The sequence below is a fragment of the Trachurus trachurus genome (assembly GCF_905171665.1).
Source record: "Trachurus trachurus genome assembly, chromosome: 17".
In the NCBI taxonomy this organism is placed as follows: Eukaryota; Metazoa; Chordata; class Actinopteri; order Carangiformes; family Carangidae; genus Trachurus; species Trachurus trachurus.
In genome coordinates this window covers 35,096,060-35,111,543 of record NC_139900.1, presented here as the reverse complement: position 1 = coordinate 35,111,543, position 15,484 = coordinate 35,096,060, and positions in this window count along the sequence as shown.

Sequence of the window (15,484 nt, the reverse complement as noted above, 5' to 3'; positions counted from 1 at the left end):
ATGGCACCTATAAACCCCCTCCTCTCACACACACAAACAGACACACACCTCCTCCCTCATCCTCCCACTAGACAATGATTCTATGTTGCATGTCGCCACCCTGTCTTGTCACATTTCCGTCTTGTCTGCCACACTGTCTCATTCTCTCCGTCTTCCTCTTTTGTACTCTCTCTGTCCTCCTCTCCTCTCTCTCTTCCTCCATCCCTCCATCCAATCAATAACTGCTGGCACTTCCTTCCACAGCTCAGGAAAAAACAATTAAAAGCCATCGATCCCAGCGCACACTCACATGTGGACGCGCACAAACATACACACACACACACACACACACACAAAAAGCACACACATGCAAACACGCGCTCGGCCATGAATATGCAAGTGGGTCTCCTTGACCTTCAAAGACAGGGGAAAGCCAGGTGACTTCATTCTTCATGGGACTGCCACTGGATATGTCTGTCGCCTCTCTCTCTCTCACTCTCTCACACTCACACACACACACACACACACACACACACACACACACACACACACACACACACACACACACACACACACACTTATTGACATATATATTGACGTATGTTTAAGACATACATGCACACTTAAGTGTCTCTTCGGGTGCATACATGCATATCTTAACATACAGTATAGAGCACATGCATAAAAAGACACGGACACACACACACACACACACACACACACACACACACACACACACACACACACACACACACACACACACACACACACACAGCGTGGTTGAGACCACATTAGATTTCAGATGTAAAAAGACCAAGTGTATCTAAATACTGTATGGGAACTGACTGATAGAGTCATTGTGCGATGTAGGTCCAGACTGCCCCTACATGCCCTGGGGGCATTTGGCCCCTAAAATTTGACATTTGCAAGTACATTTTTCATCTACAGTATGTGCATTGTGCAACCAGTAAATTTGTTATTTTTTGGGTGAAACATGGCAGACGTGACTCAAAGAATCTGGAATCTGTCATTACAGGTGACAGGCCAATGTGTGTGAAGATCATGAATGAAAAGAGAATATTTGCTTTGTAAGTCGATCTTCTCCTTAAGTTAGGGGCCACTCAGTTCTCAATTAGATTCAGAGGTCCGCACTTTTGGAATTCATTACCAATTCACCTTAGAAACTGCACAAGCATAAATTCATTTAAGAAACAAATAATTCACTTTCTATTGGCCCAGCTGAGCAACGCATAACCCACATATTTTCTTTACATCACCACACAATATTGCGTTTCTCTCTCTCTCTCTTTTCTATTTGTTTTATGTTGTTCTTCATATTACTGTGAATTAAATTTATGTTGAATGTTTATCTTTAGGAGGACCACTTGACAAGCCCGTAGGGTTTTTTTTGGTTTCTCCTGCACATTTGCTTTATCTACTGTATACTTTGTATGTTTTTTTGTTGTTGTTCTACTTTTTAATACTGTTTTATATATCTTTCATGTGATAATAAAAATACAATACACCGTGCTCCCAGTAAAAACAGTTACTCTGGAGCCCTGGGTTTAGTTTATGACTTATTCTCCAGGACAGACGTAGCCTGAGAGAAACTCACTTAGGGTACAGACATCACAACATCTACACTGACCAGAACATCCAATCATTTATTCTGCATTTATATTAAGTGCAGTTGTACAGCTCATACTGAGTGAGGTGCACATTTCACTGTTGGGTTTCCATCACAGGAACTCCATGATCACTTCATGATACATTTTCTCTCTTAACTCTTCCCACTTTCTCTATAATTGGTTTGTATAATAACACGACTTCTCCTACAAAGACACAGAAACACCTGTCTTCACTGTGTCCAACTCACCACTGAAACAACATGCTCTAGTGTGAGAAATCACTGATGATAGGACGACATGACATTACATGACAGCACCCTCAACCTGGGTTTCATTACATTTACATGTACTCATTTGGCAGACGCTTCTATCCAAAGTGACTTCCAAGGCAGGGACATCATTAACACTTCAGAGCTGTAGGTGACTTTAGTGTGACAACTAAGCACTACATCCATTACAGAGCATTTCATAGCGGCAACTGGTGAGAGGCCAAACTTAGCTCAGACAACAGGATGGGTTCTTGTGACTCATTAATCAGGTTCAACTCGGTGTAATCCATCTATTGTTCCGGTGTTGGACAGATGGAGAAATGGAAGAAAAGAAAAAATATAGGTAGATGGATGGAAGGAAGGAGGGAATGGTTTGTCTACATGGACACAAGAAAGAAAGTGTTGTTGCAGTGAGCAAAAAGGAGGGAGAGAGTAATAGAGAGGGACAGCAGTCACACTCTGGCTGCTGCTCAATGAGGGAGTGGCCTGTAACGCCACCTCTAATCTGTGTCCAGTCAGCCCCGACACGCACACACACACACACACACACACACACACACACACACACACACACACACACACACACACACACACACACACACACACTTGCAGAGCTGCCACAGTTTCAGCTACATGAAAAATAGTCACATCTCTTTGCTGCTGATTGACACCACGGTTAGAAATGAAATTCTTTTGTTGTTGTTGTGTGTGTGTGTGTGTGTGTGTGTGTGTGTGTGTGTGTGTGTGTGTGTGTGTGTGTGTGTGTGTGTGTGTGTGTGTGTGTGTGTGTGTGTGTGGGCCAGGTGTTCCTCAGGGTCCGCTGGTTTTCTTTTGGTTTGCAGAGTTTGATAAATGAAGAGAGAGAGAGAGGGAGCAGGAAAGACAGAGTGAGAGAGCTTGATGGATGATTGGAGAGTGACGGATCGACTGCCGTCCTCCAGCGTCTGAAGCATCTGCTGTCATTCTGTTGTTGCTGAGTTTACCACTGGATGAGGCCTTTTGTCACTTGGGGAGTCGGGGACCTCTGACAGCAGCTACTGTACACGTCCGTCTGTCTGGCAGATCAGTGTCCAAAACCATATCATTTACTTTTTCAAACAGACACAGTTGCATAGCTAGAATTTAACAAGCTTCATTAAATTGTGTGTTTTTCCACTAATTGGAAGAGATTGGTGGTTTGATTCTTTAAGTCCATGTGTCTGTCCTTGGTCAAGAAGATAGTGAAGACAGACAAAGTCTAAACCAGACTAAATAGTTAAGTGCAGTGCAAGTCATGATATCGTCATACAGAAAATTCAATAACACACAAACAGAATAAAGAGTATCAGCAATCTGACAACACATAGAAACACTCTTTAGACAACAGAAAACAACAACAAACAACACAATACACACAGGATTACAAACAACCTAACAACTGATTTGCTAAAGTCAAATCAATTGATCTCAGTACGTTTCAGGTTAAACACTGAGACAAGATTCAGTTCCCCTCATTTTAGTCAGTGAAAACAGGATTCAGAATTCCTCATTTCCTTGTGTAAAAGCTGATTTCAGTCTAAAATCAATCAACCTCTCTGTGTTTCAAGTCAAGAGGCCACAGCTGCAGCCTGCTGCTGCCAGACACGACTGTTAAATCACTGCTTGACCTGTGAACCTGAACCTCACTCAGCACTTACACCCACACATGTCCAGGGCATCAGGTGTGTAGAAGAAGGTGGTGCACTACTGTGTGTGCATACACCGTGAGCACACATGAGAGAACAGGTGCCCAGGGCCACTATCCTTCATTCACTGTATCTCCTGCAAGTCCCACGTCCGTCTTTGTCTGAACACTAGTAGTTGTAAAGTCAGCAAAGGAAAAACACTTCCCAGAAAACCTACAGGTAAAGGGAGAATCAATGTGACACACCACTCTGCCTGAACAACCACAGCTAAGATGCCCTTGAGCAAGGCACAGATTCCTCCACTGCTCACTGAGGATTAAACAGTAAGGTGTGTCATCTGTGATAAGCTGGAACTACTTTAAAGAGTATCACAATCAATGCAGCAGTAGCACTTCTAGTTGTTTCCCTCTCTATTACTAATCTATCTACTAAAACAGGACGTCGTCGACCGACTGCCTTCCACTGAGTGGCCAGAGCGTGTGCTACGTCCGACACGAGAATCAAACCCGCTAATTTTAAAAACACACCGACAACAGCGACCGCTGATCTGTTCCGACTCCGAGACTGTTGTTGTTCTGTGGAAAACCACCTTCTGTAATGGAGGTGCAGACGAGTGAGGATGGAAAAGAGAGAGCGAGACAACGCGGCCGTAGTCGCCGTGATTTCACGACCCGCCCCTGCTGAACAACTCAGCTGTAACTGTGGAGTGAAAAAGGGCCGTTGGTCTTTTTGGCAACAAATGCTTGCTGGCCTTAGCAAACGCAGAGATGTTTGTACAGTGTGTGGAGAGAGCGTGATGGGAGGGGGGAGGGCAGCTGAGATACATGAACGGGGGCTGTACCGTAATTGCCCTAGTTAGAGTAAAAAATCGATTTTACGATTTCATGTTTTTAACATCGTCCAAACTAAATAATTGCAATCACAATTTTAAAACGATCAATCAAACAGGCCTATACCCACAACACAACAAAAACAACAGAGACAGATTCATTGCATGATGCTACGTAGCAGCTGATGTAGCCTTGAGCTGCAGGTAACCAGCAGAGATTAGGATCAGGATGTTCAACTTTCTTTCAACTTTCTAACTCTACACACCTAAACCTGTGGCATTCACCTCGAGCCGTACTGACTCAGATGACATCACTGGAGGCAGTTTATCATATTTAACTCAGCTCCCTCTGGTGCCACTAAAGGTTTCATACAAATTAAGCCAAGTGTAAGTTCAATAACGGGAATGCTTCACTTATTCACAGTTTTCTCTCACTCTTCTTCCTCCCTCTCTCGTCAGTGGACTAGGGATTTACGGTAACCACTCTCACTCAGCCAATCACAGTGCTGCTGTTTAACTTCAACTTCAAGAATCTCCTCCACCTCTCCTCCATCCAGCACCAGGCTGATCTCAGAGTCCTCATCACATCTAGATCTCCAGCCTCCTCTCCTCACCACCAGTGTCCAGACCCCACATGGGTTTCCTTTCCTTTACTACACAGTCTAAGCTTTTTCACTGATGTCATTAGGATGTTGTCTAATCACCAAAGACTCAAATCTATCACATGTCCTTTTTTTGAGTCAAGTCTCTCCTGACTAAACTTTTCGAATGCATTTCTGAATGAATTTCTTAGAATTGATCTTAGGTATCACTAACTCACACTAAACACATTTTCATTCTTGTTAAAACAGGATGTTGTGCCAGAAATCAAACAATGATATACACATTTGAAGTGCAGAGACAATGTGGAATTGACTGCGTGATAATGTATGTGTGTGAAATAGCCTGAAGAGAAATGATGAATCACATTTCCAAGATTAGAAGTTCCCCATCCAAACTAAAAACTATCTTTCCTTTTCATCATTCTCCTCAATGGAAACATTAACGAGAGCCTTACAGTATCTTCAGACAGCTCTGCAAAATCAATGCATACATCAAAAACATTAATAAATACTCAATATCTATCCAGATGAGGCCAAGGTGTTCCATTAATATCATTTATTTGATGATTTCTGGCAGGAGCTTCCCGCCGACCTCCAGCCCCGGAAGATCAATTGACATGTGCTCTGATTGGTTAATCGTTGCTCCTGATCTGCTTCGCGGCCTATGAGATCATTTCCCACTGGCTGTCAATCATTCATGCTAATCTGCGCACCCGGTCAATTGATTCCCAGTCATCTGAACATAATCCCTCTGCAATTAACCAATTAGGCATTTAACCAATTTAGCAAACATCCAACAAGGCTGGTGAGTCAGACCTGCTCCAAATGCCCTGGCCTGCTGTTTATCGCTGTTTGTGCATCTGACTGAAGGCCAGTATTGAGGAACGTGTGTGTGTCTACTGTATGTGTGTGTGTGTGTGTGTGTGTGTGTGTGTGTGTGTGTGTGTGTGTGTGTGTGTGTGTGTGTGTGTGTGTGTGTGTGTGTGTGTGTGTGTGTGTGTGTGTGTGAACTGATGTTATCATGCTTGAATTGAGATATTAGTAACAGGTGGCTAACTAGGATCCCTAGGGCTCTATGCACTCCACATGAAGATCTGTCTTAGTTGGGAGAGATATGTAATTAGTATACGAGTTATGTGTGTGTGTGTGTGTGTGTGTGTGTGTGTGTGTGTGTGTGTGTGTGTGTGTATGCCGAGTACATATTGGAGTGTTTAATTGCAGTACTGTTAATTAAGCTGGTTAATGCTGCAACTGAATGGTTTTACCATAATATCCACAGTATATGTGTGTGTCCGTATATTATGTTGTGCCTCCTTGTGTTTGCTGTGTGTGTGTGTGTGTGTGTGTGTGTGTGTGTGTGTGTGAAGCAGCTGTATTAGTACATCACTGTCTGTCTCTCTGTGTGTGCTGACAGCCATAAACCAGCAGACGAGCATGTCTCTTTCAGCAGAGTCAATTTTACAGCTCTGAGTCGCAGCTCTGAACTGACAAATCAATAAAATCAGAGGGAGTTAAATAATTTAGAGCGAGCTCTAATTAGTCTTCTACTCCTGCAGTATGGATTCCTCTACAATATTGATGACAGAGTGCCTGTTTATGGAGGAGATTGGAGGACTGAGCTCGCCTCCTCTCTGCCCTGTTATCAGACAACAGGATACAGGAGACCATGCACCCGGCGCTGATCATAAGCCTCACTTAGCATAATGTCACGCTGAAGTATTACATCTGGAGGAATGATGATGAGAAACAGTTTAACAGAGTTTAAAGGGTTTATTCTGAGGGAGAACAGTCACTCAAATCTATTTTTCAGTGTTGTGAAGTCAACACCCTCAGAGTAAAAAGTCATGACGCATCCTTTTGATCATAACTCATGATGCACTTGATAACCACGTCATCCATTCCTTTATGAGAGCAGGTGCTGATTTAAAAGAAATTAAAGAAAATTCTCTCACTGATACCCGATAAATCACATCCTGAGCTCGACCTTTGACTTTGACTCTTTTCCAAATCAACATCTACATCTGTTTGGCAGCAGTGGTTACTCCTTATGGACGTGAAGGGATTCATTTAGCTTTTAAAATGGGCTCCAAATGGTTATTTTGGTTTTAAAAATGGAAGTATGACAGCTGCTCTATTAGCTGTATCAGCCCTGCAGCTTCATCTATGACTTGAATAGCTCTAGTCTCCGGTGAATATTCAGTTTGCAGGACTGTTGGGACTCTGGATGGTTTGCTGACTCTGCACACTGATCGAACTGTGTCTGTGTTGAGGAGATATTATCTCTGGATATGAAATGTGAGGATGTGGAGGTAACATGAAGTGTGTATGGATTCACTTTTATTCAGTCTGTCCCTGCTGGCGGAAACTAGCTGTCTGAATTAGAGAGCAAACTCTCAGTCTCTGCGATCTGTGAAATTATCTGTGATAAAGGAAATGCTTTTACAGTTTGGCCAATGATCTGCACTTGACACAAGTTCAGTTGCCAGTATAAAGTCTGATACAAGCCTTATGTACTGTAACATTGGTATTTGTCATGTAACTGAACAATACAGATGAAAATGTGCTGATTGACGAAGCAAGCACAACACGACATCTGAGCAGATCACGTGAGCTGAAAGGCTTTACTTTCATTTTAAGGGCTAATATGCTGTCTAATAATTAGAATAACTTACACCATTAGGGAGTGATACTTCCGCTGGTTACTCCAGATATCACAGTAGTTCAAAGTTACCTTCAACCATCATCAGATAACTCTGACCAAATGAGCAGTAACCTGACACACAGGCACCATTGTTCTGTGTCTTTATTCCGTGTTTGTTCTTCTGCAAGCGTTAGCTCACTTTGTCACCTAGTGCAGTTGTTTGTGCATTGTCAGTGTCTGTGTGTTCAAATGCATGCATGTTTGCAACCCCTCTGTATGTGTGTGTGTGTGTGTGTGTATGTATGCATGTGTGTGTGTGTGTGTGTGTGTGTGTGTGTGGAGGTTGTTATCAGTCACGGGGGGGAAACTATCGATCATCTCTTTTAATTACCCCGAGCATAGCGAGAGGCCTAAATTAACTCCTCTCCTCTGGCGGCTGGAAAAGCCATGCATATTTCACGACCAGGAGACCAATCATATGTCACTCAGCCTTTCTCCTCTCCGCTGACAAGACAAGACTTATCACTGTTATTTATCTCTCTCTCTCCCTCTCTCCACCAAGCATGTTGTCTGTGTACAAAACAAAAGCGTGAATAATGAATATCCACATTGTGTGCGTGATTTTGTACTGGAGCATGTTGCCCTGGTGGAAAACAAAAACGTGAATCTCAAGTGTCCCCGACACTGGCTTGTTTGTATGTGTGTGTGTTTGTATGCAAGAGTGTGCAGTCATGTGTCATGTGTGTGTCCTTGCTGCTATACGAGAAGCAGTAAAAAGCCATAGCGGTGCATTAGAGGTGTTTTACCATGCTGCTGTCATTGTGGCCTGTCTGCTGGCTGTGACACTGAGCACTGTTCTGCTCTGTGAGGCTCTACCGGTCCCCTCTCTCTGTCCCTCTCTGCACTGTGTTGCACTTTGTCTTCACTTTCGTCCACAATCAGTTTCTATTCTCTTTCTTTAATGCACTACATTTCCTGATTATGGCATTTTTGTTTGTAATTTGCTAATTGGTAAGTTTTCGCCAACCATAGACCCTGGCTGTCAATTACACCAACCCTGACCAGCATTCCAAAAAAATGTGCATGTGTCCCACTGATTATGAATCGGCTTCATAAATGTAAAGAGTAATGAGAGGAAACAAGACGGACTGGAGGGAAACAAAAGAAAAAATGGACTCAGTGGCTCAGCTACACATGAACACATCACCAAACATGTGTGACTGGTGTTGGCTGGTTTAACAAGGTACACCATGATGCAATACCATCAAGCCATTTTAATTTCACTCAGTTCTGGAAGTCAGGAATCAGAACAGAGCAATGACACAAAGACAAAACGAGAAACTATGACTAAGTGCCCAACTCCGCCAACAAATGGATCATTTTTTCAGACCAACGCAGAGAGGAGCTCTGCTGACACGGTTCACTGAGTGATCAGTTCTTATCTAGAGTCAGACACTGAGTCTCTGCATCTGAGAGAGCAGCAAGTGGGTTTATTTGTTAGGATGCCAGCTGCAGTCAATAAGTGACAGTCTCTCCCTCTGTGTCTCGATGATGCTCTGGCTCTCCCATCTTTTAACTAAACACTGACTGTTTCCAATTTGTTATGCACGCAAAGACACCAAGAACCTTTCCATACAGGGTTTACATTTCAAAGCCTAACCTGATTCACACGTCTGTTGTGGCCACAGAGATCTCACCAATCAGACCTGCATGAAAGTCAAAGACAGAAACCTGTTACTGTGGACAACAACACTACTTGTAGAGGGAATAAGGTTCATTCCTGACCTTGGAAACAGAAGCTTGACAAAAGAAAATCTTAACACAATGTTCATGTAATTTGTGATTTTATTTTTGGTTGAAAGCTTGGGACCTTGTGTTCACAATTATTTTGTCAAACATCAAATCATTCCACTTCATAGCAACCCTTTTTGTGAGACACTGGAGAAAACTTGTTTTATTGTGTGTTTACTGGAAAAGGAGCCTCTCCAGTTCCATTTGCAACATCAGTGCAGTCAAATGAAAATATGATTTCTGATGTTTTGACCCAGATGCAGCTTCTTTTGTAAAAAAAAATCCTCCAACCTAAACAATCACAACGCTTGTTCCAACCCTCTGATACAACCATGACTTGGTAATATAAAACACACACAGTGCTATATACTTGGTTAGGTTTTTAGTTGAAGTAATTCCTCAACATTAGGTAATCTTAGTTGTCATGATTACAGTTAGAAAAATGTGGATAAAACAGATATCAAACACAACTGTCTTCTCGGTCACATACACAATGTATCACCTCACGACAAAACATAACCAAGAGCCCGTCCACGCGGATACGGAATTCAGTGACAGTAATTTTTTTTTTTTTATCGTTGTAGTGTTTTGTCCAGATGGAAACAGGATTTTGGGGGCGAAAACAGGATTTTTTGAAATTTTCCCAGAATGGGAAAATCTCAAAACACCGCCCCACCATTTTCACGTAGACACCCAAAATGGATCTTTTGAGAAATGTTGGTATGGTAACCCCCACCGTCCGTTTTAACCTGTTCCCTGAGCCACACAGATGGACGTTTCCAGTCTATAGACGTAATGTAACAACAACAACGCTTGACTACTGTCGGCTCCCTCAGGCACTGCAGTTGAATCGCGCCCATTAAATCAGCACTGATCATCATTTTTGCACCGACACGACTCCCAGTCAACATTTAGGGCCGGATTTACTAAAGGTTTGCGTGTATTAAAACGTGTGCAAACGTGATTGCACATGCAAACACATGTGGAACCTGATCTACTAACCGGACGCACCGAGGATTGCGTCATTCAGTCCCTTCGTCCGTCCAGCTCTCTGTCCACTCTCTCCATGGCGGAAACTCTTACCACACGCAAAACCCTCATTTACATATTGCGGTTTGCACGTGTTTTCATTTAGCGGGTTACTCTTAGTAGATCACCTGTTTTGCGTGCACCAACCAAACTCGCAATATTATAGCGGGCGCAAACAATATAGCGCCCGCTATCTGGGATCTTAGTAAATCCGGCCCTTAGTCGTCTTGTAATGTTTGGAGTTTGAATACAGCGGGGGAGCTTTCTGTCTTCTTCTCTGACGCTGCCACTCATATACTGTACACCAAAAACACAGAGCCACACAAGCTCCACACATTTCTTGAAACAAGAAAAGATCATTTTGGGTGAAGCTCCGTTTCCATGTGGACAAGGGCTAAGAGTCAGATTAAAATGCAACACAAGTGAGCTATGTTGTTTTTCAGAGGACAGACTTTTGAGGAGCGTGTGGCTGAATTCAGTCGCTATGACTCTCGCCCATTAAACTTCCTCTTTCTGTTTCTGATCATAACTCTGCTCTAGCTGTATTTCAGAGTATGATCCGTCAGCGAGGCAGAGGTTAGGAACAAAGGTTCAAGGTCAAACAATGGTGCTTTACAATAAAAGGATCTATTTTAATATTTAATCTCAATTTGTGTTTGATCTTGGTTAACATCATTTCAAAAAAAGTTGTACATCTGCTTGTGAAAACAGCCGGAGCACTGCAGGCTGTGGAGGTTTGTGTTATTGGGTGGATAGTGAACTTTTTGAAAACAATCTGATAATGCCAGTGTGACTGAAAAACCTTCGAGAGGTAAATGCTGTTTACAGATTTATCCGCCTCATCCATTCCTTCCTTCCATCAGCGTCAGTCTCTTTATCAAGCTGCACAAGTTGAATGTCAGGCAATGAAAGCCAATTTTGTTTTCGTCTACTTTTCTACTATTTTATTTCCCTCCCCTCTCATCTCCTGCTCTCTTCACATTATATATTTTTTTCTCTCTATGCTTGTGTGTGTGAGTGTGTGCGTGAAAGAGAGAGGGGGAGATTTGTGTTATATTGGTGAGTTGACATGGTAAACAAGCCTTTCCCATCTGTCTGTCTGTTTTCCAACAATGAGTCAGTGAGTCAGTCAGCTCCACAATCAGTCAAGCTGCGAGTCAGTGAATTATCCCACAGCTACTAATGGTCCTTCCTCAATCTCCCTCTCATTCTCCTTACACACACACACACACACACACACACACACACACACACACACACACACACACACACACACACACACACACACACACACACACACACACACACACACACACACACAGAGCAGCCATCCTCTGTGTAATTTAAATGACTGTCAGGTCAGTGGCGAGTGCAGCACCTTGCCACGTTAAAAATGCCAGGCGGCTGCCATCGTCACCGCCAACAAGCTGCCCAAACTGTCACACACTCACACACATATGGACACGCACACACACACATGCACGGAGCTGTCAGCCACCGGTCACAATGCATTTACCTAGTGACAGAATTCTAATTAGTGGCCTGGCTGGTGCCACCTGACTCAGAGAGAGAGAGAGGGAGGGAGGGAGGGAGAGAGAAAGTGGGAGATTTGTATGGTGGAAGAGGGGTGTTGTGGGAGATTGGAAAGCGTGGATGAAGGAGATGGAAGGGGAAGGAGAGATGAGGTGGAAGAGGGAGAAAGAGAGAGGGGAAGAGGCGGGTGGAGAAAGATGCTCGTCGACGCTGTGGCAACTGAGACAGAGAGAAAATGATGCTGAACAGGAAGAGGAGTAAAGATGTCAAATTGTAAGAAACAAACTAATAAAGAAAATCAACCGTTTTTCTCTGGGTCACATTTACATTAAATGCATCAAATTATCTCCCACAAGTCACTGGAGCCCAAACGCCTGCATGTCTAATTACCACATGGAATGAGTGTACTAGAGTTTAACCCTGCGTGACTGAACTCTCCACTGTGCCACAACAAGAGACAAGGCAACAAGACGGGAGTGAGACGGAATGACAGAACAGAAATACAGCAGATTGTATTATATATATATATATATATATATATATATATATATATATATATATATGGCATCTCCTGGAAAACACTTTGAGTATTTGCAGCACGTGTTGTAAAAGTGGTGAAGATGTTTTATCAGTTGACATGTTTGTGTAACTGTGATGCCTTCATGGTTTGGAGAGATCTGTTTCACTTAATATAAGACAGTCAATTTTATATCTCATTTCTAACTGGACTGTCTACATGCAACTACAGGAGCAAAACAGAGTAGCAGATAACATATGAACTAACTAGACTAGGGATGGGCATTTGAAGAAATCTTTTTGATCGATCTTCAGGAAAATTAACGATCAATTATAGATTAATCGTTAATATTAATATTAATATTAATAAAAAAAACAAAATGTGTGCAGCTATGGCGTGTGCCAGTAATCCGGGGCAGTCCCCGTGAAGGAAGAAGGTCAGACAACAACGTACACGGACGTCTGTGTGCTTGTGCTTCACCTGTAGGGACGGTGCACCGTTGCGCTGCCTGGCTCACCTGCAGCTGAGCCGTCAGAGCAGCTCTGCTGTCCCTCTCTCTTCAGCCTCGTGTTTGGCTGCTCTTGTACAAAAAAAAATAAAAATCACAAGCACTTTCAAAATGTGAAAGCGTGTGTTTTATTATTATTTCTGTGGCCAACACACGGCGGAGCGGTGCTCTGATCACGGGAGCACAGAAAAGAGAAACTAACTCTGCAGGATATTTACCTTAAGTTTCATTTTAACCGTTGTTAAACAGCTTCGGGCTAATTGTGATGTTAGATAAATGACTTGTAGCTTGTAACTTACAGAGAGAGTGGAGGCTCCTTCCACACCGCTGCTGGAAACCAAACCTGCTGATCAGAGCGGGCCGAGCCGCGGTGTCACAGCTCACGTCTCTGCTGCACAGAGTCCGCGACACAAGCGCGTCTCGTCATATTTAATGAATTATTTCACTCTTAAACCATGTAATAATAATAATAGGCCTGTATAATAATACTTTTATAGAGTTTATTGGTTATGAAAAAATAAACCCGGGGTTTATTTCTCCATGACAACCTCTGCCCTCTACATGATCCCTTATAATAAATCGATTAAAATTCTTAACGATCAATAATCGATCATCAATTAATCATGCCCATCCCTAAACTAGACATCTGATTCTCAGAGAGGAAAAACTTAACAACTGAGCGTGTGACCTAAACTGTGTGGATTTAAGTTTCATGTGAACTATTTTATGACTAAACATCATGCCTTCAGCATCCTGTTCTGTCTCCTCTCTCCCTGATCTATGTTGATCTCTGCATCTCTCCTCCTCCACCCCGACTCTGGGTCACCACTCCATCCCTCCACTTAGCTGCCACTCTGCCTCTTCACATGTCCTCCATGCTGCAGCTCTCCCACCTACTTCACAGTGGCTTTGTTTCCACTGCAGCTTCAAAACTGCCGTGATTGAGGACCATTTCCACATTCTCAGTTTTAAGTTGTAAATAATGTCTGCACAACAGTCTTTATTTCAGTATATCAATTTATACATAGTCTTCACTTGAATATAGCATGAAGTTACGTATCTTGAATTATAATCACAAGACTGAATTGCAGCAGTTTTGGTAGTGGTAGTGAAAATTCAGCCAGTTTAAAAAGCCAGAGCCCAGGGGACAGGAGAGGCTTTTAATCCCCTTGAAGAGTTCATCCAGGCCCCATTACCAGGCCTCCAGAGTAGGGTTGTGGGGTTAGCTCTGACCCTACAGGTCTGAAGGACAGGAGGTCTAGGAGAGAGAGGGGGTTCTGGGACTCAGTGAGCCCAGGATTGAGGGCTCTTCACGGGGTCAGGCAGCCAAGAGGTTCCCCTCCATCCTGCTCCCCCACTCTGCTACTATTAACTGACAGTGTGAAGAGGCACTTTATGCCTTTGCTCTGCATTTGTCTGCCTGTGTTTGCTGGCCTGCCTGCTTGTCTAGTCTGTCCCTGGATGGTTGGAGAGAGGGGTCCTTGGGACTCATCATGTCCAGAATAAAGAGCTCTTTAAGAGGCAAGCAGGTAGTGGAGAGCTCCCCTCAGTCTTAATCAACTTCCAGACCATTTAGACCTCCAGAGGTTCTCAGCTGCCCTCATGTCAAGGACCGAAATATAGATCCACATTTAGCTGCAGATCTGTTTGGTAATATGAAATCCTTTGGGCCAGTGTGGTGACGCTGCTAAAGATTTACTAATAAATCATTATTATATAGCATAGTTTCTTTTGGCAAATTTCCCATGACATTAAAATTAGTTTTGGCTTGTTTTGCCAGGAGACCATCGAGGACCACCACGCAGGAGTTGGACCTTTAACTCCACTTAACTGTACAAAGTGAGCACAACTGTTTCCATTAAAACTGTTTCCTCAAAGGTTCAGGAAACATGTCGCACCTCCACCGCCCAGGTTTGAATATTTCTAGCTGCTCTGAATGACCACTATTGGTGGGCTGAAACACCAGCCATAATGAAATTGATTTTTTATCACGTTTTAAGCCACATTTTGGCACTCACTTAGGTTGTTTTCAACCGTATGTTTTACTGGATGAAAGATTTTAGTCATCAGACATCTGTTTTATAAGAAACACATCATGAGTCCCATCGGTGAATCTCTAATTTCAGCTGGTTTTAAACACCTGGGGCCAAATGTATAAAACTCTGTGTATATTTAGGTGTAGAAATCTGTGTGCGCACAAACCAGGAAACATGCATACGCAGTCTTTCCGTCAGATGTATAAAACCCTACGTACGTATATTCCCACGCATTTTTTTTCCATACATCTCAATCATCTTCAAATTGTGCGCACGTGCACGAGTCTTCTGGCCATGCCCATAATTCACCACAGATGGCTTCCAACACACCCACAATTACCTGTTTTGCATATAAAAGGACGGGCTTGGTTTCGTTTTGAGGAGATATGGCGGAAGCAAACAAACCGAAAAAAAAGCGAAATTTCACAGATTGTGAAATGGAGGTCATGGTGGAGGAA